Source organism: Myiozetetes cayanensis, unplaced genomic scaffold, assembly GCF_022539395.1.
Source record: "Myiozetetes cayanensis isolate MyiCay16 unplaced genomic scaffold, myiCay2020 scf4, whole genome shotgun sequence".
In the NCBI taxonomy this organism is placed as follows: Eukaryota; Metazoa; Chordata; class Aves; order Passeriformes; family Tyrannidae; genus Myiozetetes; species Myiozetetes cayanensis.
In genome coordinates, this window is record NW_026087631.1 from 41813482 (window position 1) to 41831660 (window position 18179).

Here is an 18179-nt window from a genome sequence, read left to right on the forward strand (position 1 = left end):
GGCCCCTGATTGGCTTGAGTCCAAGCTTTGGAGCCCATTTTTGATGCTTGTGAAACAGTGAGGAAAAAAAAACCTGATGGTCAGAGCAGCAATTTGTGTCTGCTCTTCAAAGCTTTGTTTCACATTCAACACAAATTTCATGGATTCTGCCTTTGAAGCAGAAGAGTGGAGCCTTGTCCTTCTCAAGGATGAATGTCTGATTGAAAAAAGGAATGAAAACTTTACATTAATAGATGGAAGTCAGCTGCTCTGCACTCTCAGCTGTCTATAAATGGTCAGGACACTGAATGTAAAAATAAGGGAAACATTGCTCTTACTAGCTCAAGGTATTAAAAAAATGTGTTGTTAGGCTATATGTTGTTATGGGAAGTTGAAGACTTTTTTTTTTTTTTTTTTTAAATGATAGGGAAATACAAGAAGGAATTTAGGGATAGGGAGAGAGTTGAAAAGTAGTAAGAGATACATCAGCGCTGGAGGCTTCCAAGTCTAATGACCGGAGGGACTTCCATTTTATCTCTAGATACCTAAGTGTATGGAGAAGGAGAGAAGAGGTAGTAACCATGAACAAAGCATTCAGAGGGAGAAAGGACAAAAGCCCGCTCCAGAGAAGATAAAGTATTGCTTAACATTAAAAATGGTAAGAAAAACAATGATCATACCAAATTTGTACTTGCTCTTTTTTGAGCAACATGATGATGACCCAGGATACTATAACAGGATAAAGATTAGGAAATTCAGTGCAATTACTCCACTGCTGTCAGTAGGAATCAAGTCATTCTCATCTGCTGCAATCAGATGTAATTAGGTAAAAAATTAGCAAGTGAGTTTACTTCAGGCTTAGTCTGTCAGCATTGGATTTCGTTTTAGACCTGATTTTGCAGTTTTATTGGCTTCACATGCTTTGAAAGAGGTCATTTCAGTTTGTGATCCAGGACATTCTGCAGCTGTTTATCATTCTCATTTTAACAAAAACACAAGGTCCATGAATAAAACAGCAAGAGAAAACAACCAGCAAAACTGTAACTAATGCATTTGCTCATTCTGATATTAATGAAAGCAGAGTTTAACATCAATATTTGTTTTCTATTCAGTTTAATGACAAATTTTCTCATTAGACTCAATTTTATTCTGTCACAATAATCATGGTCTTCATTTTGCTGGAAAAAGAAGTGTGATGATTACCACCCAGTGGGGGCAGATGGGGATTAGACTCTGCTATATACTACATTGTGTACACATTAACTTAGTTTTTCTGTTTGAATAATTCATAATCAAACTGACTTAAGGACTTGATCAGTATTATGCAAATGAGACTGGTACAAATGTTTTGTTTCTTTTCCCTCTAGTCCCATAGCCCTGTGACTTCAGAGCTCATCACAGTTCTCAATCCTGCTTTAATTACCAGACACTAAGTCCATTCTTGGAGATGGTGCTCTCAGACCAGATGCTGTAGGCTGTGGAAAGGGAGATCAAATGTTGGCAAGCAAGGACCCATATAATTTTTTATCTCATTAAGTAAATGTCTCAGTGCTCAGTGTAATACCTGTGTGTAGTGGCTGTTCTGCTGCATTTTTTGCTGCAGCTGCTGTGGATAGCAAAGCTCTCATGAGTATGTGGATGGTCTGGCCCTGTGGTGTGGCCCTTATAAGAACTTGTCAGATAAGGAACAGCCAATATTTTAAACTGCAGAGTTCAGAACAGTAGCCATCTTCTAGCATTAAGAATTCATGAATTGTATTTTAATGATATAAAAGAACAAGTCAATTCAGAATAGCATGAAAGTTTTGCTTTTGGCAAACATCTTCCCTATCTTCTTTCCTCTAACATAGTTATTCAAAGGGATCTTTCAGTCACACACCTATAAAAAACTTGCAAGACAATAAATAAATCTGAAGAGTGGGGAAGATAGTTTTACCCACCACAGAGCTAACTGGCTTCCTATAACAGAAAAGCCTATGAGTCCAAGGTACTGCAATGATGAATGCAGAGGCAAATAATTGGATCAGTTACCAGATAAGAGACTGTTTCTCCAGCAAATCTTTGAAATCTATAGTTCAGTTACAAGCATAGGCTGGGAATGATCATAAGGAGTCTCAGCCTCCCTGAAAACATTAACCTGAACTGAAGTAGAGCTGTACAGCTGAAAGCAGGGAGGAGGAGAGGTGGGATCTTAGAAGGTTGGCAAAGATCTGGAAAAAATATTAATATATTTAAATATTAATGTTTTTCTTTTACATGGAACAGAAAATGAGGCTTGTTGTATGATGCAGGGGCTGAAAGGAGCAATTGAGACAATGAGGATTGCTGCTCTAGTAATTTTAATTCCAACTCTGTATTTCTGAACTGTGATTTCCAAAAGCTGTGTCAGGGTGGAGGGCAGGGGGTGTGGTTGGAAATCACTAAGTGGGAGGAAAACTCAGAAGTCTACACAAAGCACCATTTAAAAGCTGAGTGCATTGGCTCTTTATAGAGGTTTTGGTTGGTTTACGTGGACAGAAACTGTTTGGAGGGACTATAATAAAAAAAAAAACTTTCTTTCACCCTACTAAGTTTTAAGTTGTAGAAATTAGTTAGAGACAGCCCAAGCAGGCAGATGACTGTGGCTACATCTGTACTACTAAGTGAAACAGAATCAGTCACGGATGGGCAATGCCCACACTACATTGCTTTTGGCCATGGTTTCCTCTGGGCCCCCATCCAGCACTTGTACAGTATAATGATTATTTCTGTGTGATAGCTAAAATTGCATGAAGGCTCAGGTTTCAGTCTGCCAGACCAGTGTTTTCATAGTGTGAAACTGAGGGAATGTGTTCCATACCCCTGACGTGTACCATGTTGCCCTCTCAGGGATTCAGACACTGCTGGGACACTGTTGGAGGACAGGGTAAGAGCAAGAAGCCAGCTCCAGTGGTTTAGTCATCTCCATACTTTCTCCAGGAGACAGTTCCCAGCCAGTGCTATACCCCTGACATTACACAGGACTTGCTGACTCAGGCCAAAACCTGCCAAAGAGCATGTTAAGTGATGGGGGTTATATGGGGCTCATTGAGCAATCTCATTGCCTGTTTTATTTAGCATTACATTGAAAATACTGTCAATATAAGAGGGAAGATGGGATTCAGTACAAGATGAGAAAGGGAGTAATGACTGGATGCAGCTCTGTCAGCAATGCTTAGGGAATCAAGGTACACACATACACACATGAAGATACTCCCCTTAGCACTGCCTGCCTGCTCCTCAGGGTGGTATGTCTTCTCCTGTTCCTGGGGAGCAGTGGCCTCCTCCTCCAGCTCTACCCAGCACTGCAGTGGGTGTAGCTTGCTCTAAAGAAGGGACTTTGGTCAGAAAGATATACCAGACAAGGGACTTCATACAGAGATAGGCAGTATTAATGACACAAAAAAGATAATTCACTGAACAGTGCATTTCACACACTGAAATGTGTGATCTGGACCATGTAGGCTCTGAGGAGCCTCAGTAGAACCCAAGGTGGGGCTGGATTGCTGGGAGCTTCCCAGAAACCAGGCACTTTGCTCACACTAGGTTCAGTAAATGGACTACACCAGGACTGATGTGAATTTCAGATTTTGTAATTCCAGGGCAGCCAGTTCCAATATATGGGAGCCAAGGACCTGCATTTCACTGTTCAGCCAAAGTCACAGGCCTGGGGCCTTGGGCAGCAGAACTAAGGTGACAGCTGATCTTCTGCATTCTCAGAAGCTCAGTTCACTGGAAATTTCAAAATGTTCAGGTTTTGATCCAAATCAAAACAAAACAAACAAAAAGGAGAAAACAAAAAAAAAATATTTGCATTGAACTGGAAATGGTCCTTTTTTCAGGCAGGTCAGCAGCAGAATTATTACAAAAATGAAGCACAACCAGGTGGACCTCCATTCCTACTAGAATTGACTATTGTATCAGCCTCCTACCTGAGAAGGGACTAAAGCAGCTTCCTAAAATCAAAGTCAAAGCAAAGAGGCAATAAAGTAATTATAAATATACCCAGAGAAAGCACTGAGAAAGAAGTGAGTTATTTCAGGTAAAGGACAATTTTGACTCATGAAGAAATGGATTTCTGCTGGCCATGAATATATTTAAGCATGAAATGAGATAAATATTCATAACCAAAAGAAAAGCTGAACTCTGATGCTCTTAGCTCAATGAAGCATTGCTTAAGGTGGTCTTTGAGAGAGTTCAAGATGTCTAGTGAGAAAATAGCTGGAAATTGTGGACCAGACCCCTGCATATAAACTGCAGGGGATATGCTGAAGAACATCAATCTGCCCTCTCTGCCCATGTGAGTTAGCAGTTGGAGTCAACGGTGTGTAACTGTATCTCATTATGCCTCAATGTCAGGATTCCCGTAGGCTCTATATATGATCCTATGAGTTGGGGATCTCTGTGTTTCACTTTTCAACAGTTACTAAAAACTTAACACATATTTCTAGTTTTGCTGTCTCTGTAAACATCATTACAATCATCAGGTGTGAGGAAAAAATAAATGAGGCAGCCCAAACATATGAGGAGATACACAGCATGACAATGTTTTGTTGAAACCACTGTAATATGTATATATTAAACAGAGTAATCTTACTGTTGTAGTCCTTGCTCTGCCTGACCCCAACCATTCTTCCCAACTATTCCTCCACTGCAGAAAATTGGATGGGGCTTGAAGGTTCCAGTCCTCTAGCCAGCTATGTAACATCAGCACTGAGCTTTCACTTCCTCTGCAGGGTGACACGAGCAGTGCCTGTGCTGCACAAGTAACAGAAGCTATATTTTTGTATGAGATGTATCTCCAGAATTACAAACTTCCCTCACATTTCCCTGTCCTTGAGAAAGTTAATGATTTGTTTCAGATTTTAAACTCAACTTCTAGTATGCAACAGGAATACTCCAGTGGCTTTCCTATACAGAGGCTTTGGTCAGGCATGGATTGATCTGGGAGTGAGGGCAGAGGCAAACAGGCCTTTAACCCTGAGTCCCTCATGTGAAACAGAGGCACAGCCCTGGCTGCTGGCCTCCTAGTCACATCAGGCCAGTGTGTCTGCACCAGGAGTAACAGCTGAAAACTACTAATTCAAAGTTATAAAAGTAAAACTTTGAATTTATGAAAATAGGAAGAAGCAGTTTTGTGACTGTTTCTCTTATTTCAGCACAACTGCTGGGGTCAAAGTCATTAGTGTTCTTAGTAAACAGCAAGCAGTACAAGTCACAACATAATGGGGCCCTCCTCTTGGCTGTGTCAAATAGTTTATGGGATTATTTCTGTACAGGCTATTTCTAGATGTGGCCTGTGTCAAAAGTTTGGGCTGGCTGGATATCTAAGCATCTGTTTACAAGCATCAGGATGGATGGAATGTTATCAAGTACAATGAAAAGCAGCTGGAAAGACACATCTGCTGGTGCTCTACTTTGGGGTTACAACTGTTATGATTAAAAATAAAAAAACAAAACCACATCAGGTAAATGTTACTGCCTTTGTTTGAAGACATTTAAACATTGCATTTGCAAATTACGTCAGGGCTGGTATCTAAACTGCACTAGACTAAAGTAAACAATGACAAATAAAAGCACAGGTCAACTTAGAATTTCAATAAAAGACACATGTTCCCTGACTGTCTGTTTGGTCTTTCTGCTGGTCAGTGACATAAAAATCCTTAAAAAATATTTTCAAAGAATCACAGAATGTGCTGAGTTGAAAGAGACCCATAAGGATCACTGAGTCCAACCCTTAGCCTTGCACCCATTGCTAAGAGTCACACCAAGTGCCTGAGAGTATCATCCAAATGCTTCTTGAATTCTGGTAGGCTTGGTGCTGTGACCACTTCCCTGTTCCAGTGCCTAACCACCTCTGGGTGAAGAACCTTTTTTAATATCTAGCATAAACCACTCCTGACACAACTTCAGGCCATTCCCCTGGGTCCTGTCACTGGTCACCATAGAGAAGAGATCATGTCTGCCCCTCCTCTTCCCTTCACAAGGAAGTTGTGACTGCAATGAGGTCTCCCCTTAGTCTTCTCTTCTCCAGGCTGAACAGACCAGGTGACCTCAGCTGTTCCTCAAACGGCTTCCTCAGAAGGCCATGGGGGATGCCCTGCTTTGGATGCTCTCTAACACCTTTTATCTTTCTTATATTGTGGTGCCAAAAACTGCACACAATATTCAGGGTGAGGCCACCCTAGTGCAGATCAGAGCGGGACAATCCCCTCCCTCGACCGGCTGGCGATGCTGTGCCTGACGCCGCCCCGGACACGGTTGACCCTCCTGGCTGGCAGGGCACTGCTGACTCATATTCAACTTGCCATTGAAGAACAGAGAAGAAGTTACATACTTAGATTTAATTTTATATACCATGTGTTCAGTCTGTATGACTGTTTGTATGTGGACATTTCAAGTGCACAAACCAAATTTGAACAAATTTAACTTAAAAAAAATGTGTGGAGAGGGGAGGAATGTGACAAGCCATGTTAAAAGCATGAAGAAATGCAGGAAATGAACAAGAGGAGTAAGGATACCTAAAACGTGACCACAAAAACGACCTTGTTTTAAAACAGACTTATAAGTAAGACAACTAACATAATAGGGCTATCTAACAGTAAAGAATATAGCTCTGCACTGGTGCTGAGCTTCAGACAGGGGAGGAAGTTGGACTTGTCAAAAGCCTGTGGGTGAGGCTGAAGGAAGAGGAGGACACAATTGCTGCTATCATTAAACCAAACCACATGAACAGAGCATATATGCAGTGGAAGTCTTTTTCATTAACAATATGACAAATCATTGAACACTCAAAGCACAGAACCAAAGAGTCACAAGAGAGTTTAACTGTCCAAAGTATGGGTAGGAAAAGAAACATCAGGACAGAAATCAATTAGCAAGCTCTATATTGAAAAACATTGGTTACCATTTCTGTTTCATTAGAAAAAACAGAGGAGAGGCTCTTCTGGACTTGTTTGTTAGCAGTGAAGAGTAGTTTCTTCAGAAAAGAATGATGAAAGGCAACTTGGAGACAGTGACTGTGAAATCATACAGTACACAATCCTAAGAAAGAAAATAGAAAAAAAGGGAGATGATCATAGGCTTGATGTAGGCAAACTCCCACCAACTCAAGTCAACAAAACATCAAAGGAAAAAGAAGTTCTTGTGGCAGAAAACAGGAGCTATTCCTATCAGAAGGGAAAAGTACTGGGAGATTAGTTTAGCTAAGCCAGGAGCTTCTATTTGATCTAAAACTCACGAAGTTCCCTCTGAGAAGTGGAAATCAGATCAAATTTTAAAACATGTAAAATAACAGCACATGTTTATGATCCAATCAGAAAACTAAGCCAAAAACCCAACATACAGCTAGGAAACACTTCAAAAGGTAACGTGTACTAATAACAAAGAAAGGAAAATTATGATTATTTTTCCTGCCTATTTTTGATACTGGAGGCAAAGCGATGACATAACTGATGATCCCAAGAAAATGACAGTACTTAAAACCTTTTTATGCATGTCAGGCAGGCACATCAGTAGCATAATTAACACTGATGACAAAAGGTTTAGTACTTAGTGTAAAACAGGCAAGAAATAGGACAGGAATGCATTAAGAAATGCTCTCAAGCCAGCTAGACCAGATAGACTAGGGCCTGTGATATTTTAAGAATGAGGTGACTTTGTCAGATTAGCAACTACTTGAGAAACAGTGAAAAATTGCTAAAACACGTAAGACTGGGAAAGGACAAAAAAATTACAGCTGTCTTATAGTAAAAAAGCAGAGGAAGAAGAGCCCAGAAATAAACTTCAACTCACAGAAAAAAAAAAACCAAACCACAAAAAATGCCAAAACATATCTAGAATCAATTAAACTCTTTACAAACTTCTGAACTTTTTGAAACTTCAAAATTCAACCAAGAATTAGTTAAGGACAGTAAATTCTACTTTGGGATACATCAGTGAACTACATTACAAGTAGACAACTCGTAGGTTTCAGCTCTAATTGGCTCTTCGGCAATTCTAGTGTGGTTATGATGCCAAAATTATGACATGTCAAACATGCCAAGCACATGATGAGCAGGTGGCCTGTTCTGGTGTTGGAACTACTGCTCAAGCTGAGGTTCTACCTAGGAAGAGAAACAGTCATCAGATCCTGTTTAGAGTGAAGTCACCTATTTTCCTGGAACCCAGCTCTATATTTAGCTTGCCCCACATCGCATGATGGGACTCAGGAGTCCTCTAAGAACACTGTTGTTAACAGGACTGCTGCTCTTTGGTCTCTCCAAGGCGATGGTATGCATTGCATGGGATACATAAGGTAAAACATTGTTTTGCAGCTCCATTAACCTGAAAGGCTGGACACTCCCTGAACTGGATGACTCTTAAGGTCATTTCTGTGTCAGCTGACTTGAGCCTCCACTGCCTTTCAGTACTGTTATGAGCACTAAGAACCATTACAGTCCAAGCATGTAGGATGAAGGGTTGGAAATAAACAGGTGCAGCAACTTCACCCAGGCAGTGGCTGAGGGCCAAAGGACAAGAGATCGTGTGGATGGACAGCTAAACCACTTTCTGTGAATGGAATGGAGAGTTCATGGGAGAATCTCACGAGAGAGAAGGACTTGTCGAATAAAAACAAAAGGGTCCAGAGATCTGCATTTTGATACCAAGGTGATTATGGCTCCAGTAAGATTTCTGAAGGGAGAAGGATCAGTATAGCATCAGCAAAATGGCTCTATAATATGAAAACCAGGGAGCTATAGACCCATGGGTCTGATTTTTACACCTGACTAGATGGATTATACAGAGTATACAGAATACAGGGAAGAATGTCAACAAGCACAGTCTTTTTGTAGATTCAAAGTGCTACCTAACATCATCTTAGGAACTTCCATGTATACAAAAATATTCTGCTTTGAAAGACACTTCCCTGTGAGCATTTAAATGACAAGATAATATTAATTCAGGATTTTCCTCTACTGACGTTACATTTTTCTCAAAATGGTGAGTTGATGTAAAAACCAAGCTCTTCAGAAAGAGGTTGATGTTTTTCTCAATAGAAAGAATACCAGTTATGTAGAAATAGCAATAGCATGTATTTTATTGGTTAGTTTGTCCCAAATCTCTTGCTGTCACATATGCTTAAGATCTGTCAATAACAGGTTTTTAGCTGAATTGTAAATTAAAGGTTATTGCTGTTCCTGGAAGTCCCAGACTTATGAAAATGACAAACAAAGCTACTCTGTGGCTTTGTTTCAGTCCAAGAAACTCAAGTATCATACTTACACACTGGGACCTTGATTCAATTCTAGTCTGTTGTCTTCTATGGTAACACTACTGTTTTAGCTTCAAGTGAATTTGAGTACCCAAATAATCAAATATAATGTCTGCTCTAGCTTCTGTGATCTCCTTTCCACCTAAATCTGAGAGACAAAAGAACTTGGGGTGGAGAGCAAGGATAATACGTAGCAAAAAGTTAGAGAAAAATGCTCAAGAAACATGGATAGACAATGAAGACATGCTCTGAGCAATAAAATGTAAAATTCTTGGAAAAGTGAAACAGTTAGGTCTTTAGCATATTAGAATTTAGACATTAAAGCCCAGGAAGGCAATCCAAAAAAGCCTTGTTTAATGTGCTTAAACCTTTGAGACACTTAGCATTTTTGGCAGAAGCTTCACCAGAGACTGAAACTTGTGCTATTGGTAGAAAGAAACGGAGGACACATAGATGCAGGAAGTGGTCTCAGGCTCTGAATTCCAGCTTTGCAGACTGTGGTTACAATCTTCAATAAATGCTTGAAAGACTAAGGATGGGATTCACTTAAGATCCACAGCGCCACACTAGTACATTATTTATCATAAAATCGATTGATTTTTTTCACTGTTCATTTGAAATAGTTCTTCCGGGTAATGAAACATCTAGGATGCAGGACAACCTGTGCAGTGCTGGAAACAGGCCAGGATACCAGTTCTGATAATATTTATCTTAGAAAAAAAGAGCAGTGAATATTACATTTGAAGCAAAACCTTTACTCCTACTCTCCCCCATCTCCCTTCTTCAGAAATAAAGCAAGCAAAATACCGCCATTTACACTTTTCCCAAAAAAACCAGAAAGTCGGTGTATTCATTACACAGCAGATAGGTCTGCTTTATATTAACTGCAGATAATGACATGATGAATGACTTAGAAACAACAGAAGGAGAGAGCAAGAGACCTCAGGCCTTCTTTCTTTTCTTTCTTTGCCTGTGCCTTCTTATCCTGCATGCTTGTTCATATTGATTCCTTGGAGATTAGTTCCTTAAAGAAAATTCTGTTTCTACAGATATTGGTTAGGTAATTATTCTACTTTCATATAAAGTATTCAGGGAAGCTTTGCTCAGTAGCTTTAAAGGAAATAACCCAGAAATCCCACAACCTAAATTTTTCCACATATTCAGAGGCTGAAAACAGAGCTGCTATTAAATATTGTTTTTATTTTTGCATACACCAAGCACTGTGCATTCCCAGCTCTTGGAACAAGTCTGATCATGGTTGGAATATGCATTTTATTAGTGTGGTTTCTTCTCGTGGCAAGCAATCGTGTGCTGTGGTACTTTTTTATGCAATTCTACTTACAGTGGAAATTTAGATTAAAAGAGTGCTTTTCTTCTTTCAGCTATTCTTATTCCATAGATGAATAAAGAACATTAAAAAGGTGAAGAGAGGAAAGAGGAAGCATTAACTTATACCCTGCTCTGAATTTCACTTGCTAACATCTCATAAACAGATATTTTGACAGCAAACACAGTATATGCCTAAAAGACTGACTTACTCCCTACAAAGGTTAACTTTCACTTATGTTTCACACACAACCAGTGGACTTTTTTTCTCCGTAAGTTTTCTAAAGTCATATGTCATTGTTTTAAGCCCAGTTTAAAATTAAGCACTGCATAGCCTCTGCCTCATCCCCCACTCTCTCTCCCTCTACCATGGTGGAATGTGGAGGAGAATCAAAGTAAAACTTGTAGGTTGAGATAAGAACTCTTTAATAATTGAAAATAAATTAAATACAGTAATAATGGTGAAATAATATTAATAGTAGTAATAATAGTAATAGTAGCAACAACAATAATAATAATAAACAGGGAAAACCCAAGTGATGCATAATGCAATTACCACCTGCTAAACGATGCCAGATGCCCCTTCCCGAACTCAGACTGGCCTGCACTTCGTAACTCTCCACAGTTTATACACTGGGCATGTCATTCTAAGGTGTGGAATATCCATCTGGTCAGTTTGGGTCACCTGTCCTAGCCATGCTTCCTCCCAGTTTCTTTTTTTATCATCCTCACTGGCAGAAAATGAGACAAGAAAAAAGTCCTTGATTAAGGATAAACATGACTTAGCAAAGAACCACAAAAACAGAGTGTTATCAACACCATTCTCATTCTGAATGCAAAACACAGCACTGTAACAGCTACTGACAAGAAATTAATTTTATCCCAGCTGAAACCAGGATACATGATATAAAGGGGGAAACACATGTGCATCTGAATCATTCTCTTTCTTACTTCTAAGACTAACATATTCCTTTTATAGCCCCCATTTTTTATTACCATCTAGATAAATCAGTGGAGATTAAATGAAAAAATTAATTGGAAAAGATGTTATGGTTCATAGTCCCTGTGCCTGGAGGCCAGTAACAAGTGCAATACCACAGGATCAATAACTTGTACCTGTCCTGTTTAATATCTCTATCAATGACCTGGAGGAGGTAACGTGCACACTCATAAAGTTTGCAGGTAACAACAAACTGGAGGGGTCGGTCAATATGCTCAAGGGCAGGGTTGTCTTCCAGCAGAACCTACACAGGCTGGAGGAGTGGGCTGATGGGAACGGTGTGAAATTATGCCAGGAGAAATGCAAAATCCTGCCCTGGAAAGAAAGGAGCCCATGCAGTGTTACAGAGATGTTGCCAAACTGGAGAGACCCAGTGAAGTGCCACCAGGGCGCTCAGCTCAGGAGTTGGAGCATGAGAACCCCAAAAGGGTGTTGAGGGACAGGGCTGCTGAAGCATGGAGAAGGGATGGCTTCAGTGGCACCTCAGAGCAGCCTTCCCCTTGCTAGAAGTAGGACATTGAGAAGACAGAGCCAGGCTCTGCACAGCAGTGCATGACTGACAAAGGAGAGGCAATGAGCATAATTAGAACTGAGAAGTTCAGATTGGAGAAGAAAGGAAACCTTTTGTCCTGTGAGGACACTGCAGCAGTGGAGCAGGTGTCCCAAGATGCTGTCTCCACCCATGGAAGCTTTTGAAACCCAACTGGGTAAAGCCCTGAGTAACAAGATTTTCCCTCTTCACTGACCCTGAATTCAGAAGGAGGTTGGACTGGGGAGCTCCTGAGATCTCTTGCAAGCTGAATCTTTCTGTTTCTATGATGGTGTTAATAAGAAACCAAGAAAATAGATAAAAATATAGATTTAACCCGCAGGTAATAATGGGGAATATGAACAATGTCTTGATTTAATCTCAGTTTCCTGCAGTTTTTAATGCCGCTTTGAAAAATAGAAAATGTTTCTGTAATTTAGTGTAAGTAGTTCCTCACTCAAGAGAAACATACTCATAGTCATCTAAACCTCAAACCACTGGGAATTTTAAACTACTCAGACTAGACCATGTTGTTTCAGGCCTCATGTAAAAGCTCCACAGGTAAAGCAGTATCAATTAAGAGAGCATTTTGTAATATTGTATTAGCAAAATGCTTAGCAATGAAAAAGTCACCTTATTTCCTTCCAGTAGCATGGACCTTGCATGTAAGACCTCTGTCTTACTAATCTAGAAATGTATATATTAACATTGCTTTTGCTGACTATACGTAACCATTGCCTGCTAAGTCAAGCAACAGGAGTTTGGCAGGCATTGCCAATACGGTTACCTTTATGTTGCACAAGCTCAGACTTTAGCCAGTGCTTACATTAGGCATTCAAAGTGAGACTGGCAGAAATCACAATCAGCAGTTGCTGCAGACACTGTAAAGTAGGGGAACCTCTTACAGGTGAAGAACTGTTATGAACTGAGCTGTTAGAATCCTATTTGATGTCCTGTTGATAAACACTATGTTATACACTGATATAAACAGAGAGTAAACCAGACTCAGACATCATTTTGTCTTCTACACCTAGTTGCAGAGCATCATGCTCAGAAAGGAGAGGACTTTCAATACACTCTTTGGAATGGACTGAAGTGGCAACCACATGTTCAGAGAAAAAAGTAGGTGTAAGCATGATTGGATATTGTGTCAGAGCAAATGGTCAGAATTCAAGTATGTTTATTCGAGCCAGACTTGAGTTTCCAGGCTTTTTAAGAAGATTGGAAGGAATCTGGAAGAGTGATAACACAGCACAAATGAAAAAGTGAAGCACATAGACATTCATTAAATTATACACAGTTTTAAAAGTAGATATGTCCTAACAGATCTATAAAGAACACAACCAATTTCTATATTTTTACTGAGTCAAATTTAAGATTTATGCTTCGTAAGATACCAAACTCAGGTACTCTGAAGCTAATTTCTGCTGGTGATTAAAATACTACCATTGGCAAGCAGTACAAAATAAATATAGTATCTCCCTAAATCCTCCAATGAAATTGAGTGTGATAGTTATCAACAGACAGACCACTGACCATTTATTATGCTATTTATTTGTATTGGGGAGATTAAGAAAATTATAAATATTTATCCTACACACAAGTTATACACATGCTTGTGCTTTCACATCTCCAGGACCAGCTGTATGGTGTGGAAACTATACTCTTACTTGTCTCCTGTCTTTCCAGCCCCATGCACACTCTCACCAGTTTTCTGATTGAAAATTACTTTGTCTGCTTTTGCCTAAATCTGGTCTTGTTGGCAATGAACTGTGTTTGACATTAATCCCCATGAAACTTAACCACCTGCCATGTGAAAAAATAAACAACTTTTATCTAATGTACAGAAAGTCCAGGCAGGTATTAGCCCAGAATATGTAATAAACTATGGATTTATTATTATCTATGTTTATTTGTGCATATAATGAGGGAACAGTAAATATTTTCTCTGGTTTAGCTACATATTATTTTAGATGTTCAGCTCTCAAAGCTACTTAGCCAATACAAAACAGTTTGTCATAGTCAGATCTTACTATGTTACAGGAACGTTGTATTAAACAAACCCTATAAACATATCTGGACCTGGAATGCAAGTCTTCCTCTCCTAACACAGTGCTTCAACCACCAAATTTCAGGTCCAGGATCTGGTCTATGATTAGAATTTCTAACCCAGTGAGTTATTAATCATGCTTTGCTGTAGCTTCAGTAGCAAGACGTAAGAATGAAAGGCCTGGATAACAACTGCTAGTTCGGCAGCACAGGCATCTCATAGGAGATGTGGATATGAGTTTCCTAACCAGTGGTAACATCTGAAAATTAATGTCCTTTGCACATATACTAATGGAAAGACTTCTTGAGCTTGATACTGTTAAAAAAATGCCAAGCTCTGTTCCCATGATTTTTGAGCAAGGAAAAGGCAAGAGGTAGTTCTGATGTAGGAATAAGAAAGATGAAGCTGCATGCCCTTAGTTTAAAACCTCAGTGATATTTCTGTCATACAGTTTCTGACATCCAGTTTTGATGTCAGGTATTAACTCCCTTAAGGCAACTGAAAATTCATAAAGCCACATCTTATGATCCACCTTGCCTCAGCTACACATCTTTACGCCCCTGGGTTCACTCTATTTGTTCAGGACAGAGCAAGTCCAGATCAATAGCCCAGCTGAGAACAGATCACTTGGTGTTCACAGGTCTTTGAGGCACACCACCTCCCTGAAGCCAAGCAGGACCCAGTAGCACAGCTCCTGGTGCAGTAATAGAGGAAGGGCAGCTCCAACCTGAGCAGCCAGAGGTGCCAGGAACCCCACTGTCCCTAGCCACTGTAACCAAACAACTTATGTATGCTGGTCCTGGTATTCCTGTTCACCAAAGCACACAACAGGGAGCTCGGGTGAGTTACAATTAATTTCAGAGGGGACTTTGCACTGTGGTTTACCAAGTGATTGTGCAACTTTTATAACGCTGATTTGCATGGGTCTTGTCCCACCTCTGTTGTATGAGGAAGCCAGATGAAGAGCCATTTGAAGGTGAGTGGGACACAGAAGACAGGGTGCCTGGAAGGGCCTCAAAGATCAGTGTGTCACTGCTGAGGTCACCTTTGCACTTACATGCCTATCTCTGGTACTTTACCAACGTAAATGATACCTAAACAAACTGATGGCACTACGATCATTTTGAATATTTTCTTTCCTAAGGTGCTTCTCAAAACAGAAATCTTTTATTATTGCACGAAAATCCACAGGAGTCGCTCTCCCTTTTGCCGTCGCGCCTACTTACGCTCACACTACTCAGTTCTGCGTGGGAACCGCCACACACCTGGTCACGGAAGATGCCCGTCATCTTTTCAGCCGTCCAAAGCCATTTCACTTCCACGTGGTAGCCACGCCCGCGGCACGCTGACACCCTTTCTCCCTAAAATCGGGTTCGTTGCCTTCCTGAACACAAATGCGAGGGCCAGCCCTGCCCTTACAGGCACACGCCGGCTCGGGAGCCCGGAGGTTCGCCCCCGGTGGCCAGGGCTGGGGGGCTGTGCCCGCAGCGCGGAGCTGACCCCCGGGGGGCTGGGGATGTGCGATGCAGTAGCCGCCGTTTCCCCCTAGACGGAGCCCCGCAGAGCAGGCAAAGTGCCGGCACCGGCCGGGGCTCGGGGAGGGCGGCAGCTATCCCGGGGCGGGCGGCAGCGATCCCGGGGACGCGCCGAGCCGCCCCCGCCCGCCCCACCCCGCCAGACACGCTCCCCCAGCCCCGCACCCTGATCCCCCCTCCCTCGGCGGGCAGGCCGCCAGCTGCCGGGGTGGAGGAGGAGGAGAAGGAGGAGGAGTGCGCGGCAGTGGCCCCTGAGTGCCCCACGCCCCGGCAAGCAGGGCAGGGCAGGCTGCGCCGAGCGAAGCAAGCACCCCACCGCTGCTGCCGCCGCTGCCGGCGGAGGCGGGCGGGCAAACGGACAGGCGTGGTGGGCGGCCTCCCCACCACCCCCTGCCCCGTGCTGACCTCCCCTCCCTTCCCCTCCCCTCGCCTGTCCCGCCCCGCCCCGCGGGAGGAGTGCGGTCTCAGCCCGGCGCTCCGCTGCGGTCGCTCGCCTTCCCGCGGGTCGCTGCCGCTCCAGAAGTTTGGGCCGGTGGCGGCGGACGCTCGCTGAGGCGCTCCCATGGTGCCGGTGCCCGCCGGGGGGGCCCACGCCCGCCGCCGCCCGCCGCGCCGCCGAAACTTGGGGGAAGTTTTTGAGCGAGTCGGTGAGTACCGGGCGGCGGCTCCGCGCCTCTCCCAGCCCGCCGCCTCCCGCCTGGCGCGGACGCCGAATGGCTTCCTCGCCTCCTGCCTCGGCCCCAGGGTCCGGCTCCTGACGGGCTTCGCCCCGGGGCTTTGCGCGCTCGCCCCGCGGGGCCGCCCGGCGTGTCCCCCTGGCGGGGCCAGCGCGGCGCCGGAGCCGGGCCGGGACCGCGGCGTCAGCTCTGGCCGGGGCTGGGACGGCGAGTGGGGGGCGAGAATTCCTGTCAGCTCCCATGCTGTGGGTGATGGAGGGTCTGTTGTGAGAAGGAAGGTCTGGAGAAGCAGTTTTCTTCAGAGAAACCCTCTTTTCTGCGTGGACTGGGATTTAAAAAGCAGAGCGAGAATTGTAGTTTAGCTGCCAGCGTCGCAGGCTTCCCCTCTGTAACAGACCTAATCGGAGTTTCTCTTCTATGTGGTTTATTCCAGTTTGTACAATTCCCTCCTCCTGCCCCCCCTTTTTTTTTTCCCTTTCTTTCTTTCTGTTTTTTTGTTTTTATGCTATCTGTAATTTTGTTTCTTAATGTGTGGCTTTCTGTGAGTATTACACAGGATTAAAAATAAAAAGAGACTGTTTTTAAAAACAAACACTCTAAATGCTCTGAGCAGAAGTATACAAAACAGAGGGGTTAATGCGGAGGAATAACGAGTGTTTTATTACAGCAACATTTTCTGTGATACTTGTTGCAAACTCTCACGGGACTAATGCTAGAGTGGATGTGCATTAGCTACTCATCTTTTCAGTAGAGACTATTTTGTTCAGAATTTAGTGTATTATTAACTTACTGTATTCAGTCATGGCTTCACTTCTCTTGTAACAACAACAAAATATTCACAACTGGTCATCTTTGTGATTAAATTGGAAATAAGAATGAAGCAATTAAAAAGCTGTAGCCCACTACTTGAGTTGGATCCCATTTTGTAGATGCTTTGAGCAAGTATTTAACTTAGACTTGTTTGCTCACATCAGTGATGAAAATGTATTTCAGAATAGAATCGATGTACGGAGATCTGGTAAGGTTTATTTAGTTACTGGTGTTTATTTAAAAGATGCTTTTTTAAATACTGAGATTAAAGTAGATGGCAATTGAGATGTCTTGTGGCTCTGAGTGATAAATGTAAGTATTACTGAAAGTTATTCAGACAGCTTGAATTGTTTGAATAGGAATGCGGTGTCTTTCATCTCCACCACATCTTAGTCTTGCATTACTAGAATTGCTACTTGCTGTGTTAATTCATGACGTTTGCACGTTCTAATGGTTATAAAGGATTGACAAACACTGCCGTATGCAGTCCTTCTGAGGAGTAATTTCTAACATTGCCAGTAAATGGTAGTGATACTTTTAATGGTAGTGATAAATATATAGCTATAACTTACTCTAATGTACAGAGGAGTCATAAATACCCCCCAAATATTTTGCAGTGAAACTGTCCTACTGTGATCAAGCATAGTTTTCATTACCATGGGCTGTTTCATTGTCTTCTGGTGTTGATGTATCTGCGCAGCGCAGTGCAGCACCATGCACGTATATAAAATTGGGGTCTCTACAGAACTTTTAATTCCTGTAGCACTGTGCAAGGCAGCAGCACTGCTCCCAGAGAGTACTTAAGTGTCTTTGGAACACTGGCTATGTTGGGGAGAGGTATGGAGCTTAGTTCTCTACATTTTTATGAACTGAAGTAGCATTCTATACCATATATGACCTCTTGTGACACTTTCCAGTAAGGAACGATCAAAAACTCTGATGACAAATCCCCTGTTTATATGAGTTGGTACCTTTCCTTTCCATGATTTGGAAACTGAGATT

The 18179-nt window shown here is 42.2% G+C and overlaps 1 protein-coding gene across 3 annotated transcripts in view; it reads left to right on the top strand.

Moving 5' to 3' along the window:
- GHR (growth hormone receptor) overlaps positions 1-18179 on the top strand; it is a 155550-nt gene that overhangs the window by 16096 nt on the left and 121275 nt on the right. Inside the window, exon 2 of one of the 3 annotated variants that reach the window (XM_050328483.1) lies at positions 15300-15526. The exons of 1 other annotated variant lie outside the window; for it this stretch is intronic. The gene's annotated coding sequence lies outside the window, so the exon portion shown is untranslated. Of the gene's footprint in view, positions 1-15299; positions 15527-16204; positions 16338-18179 lie in introns of those variants that run through there. One more of the 3 variants, XM_050328484.1, reaches the window with a different exon arrangement.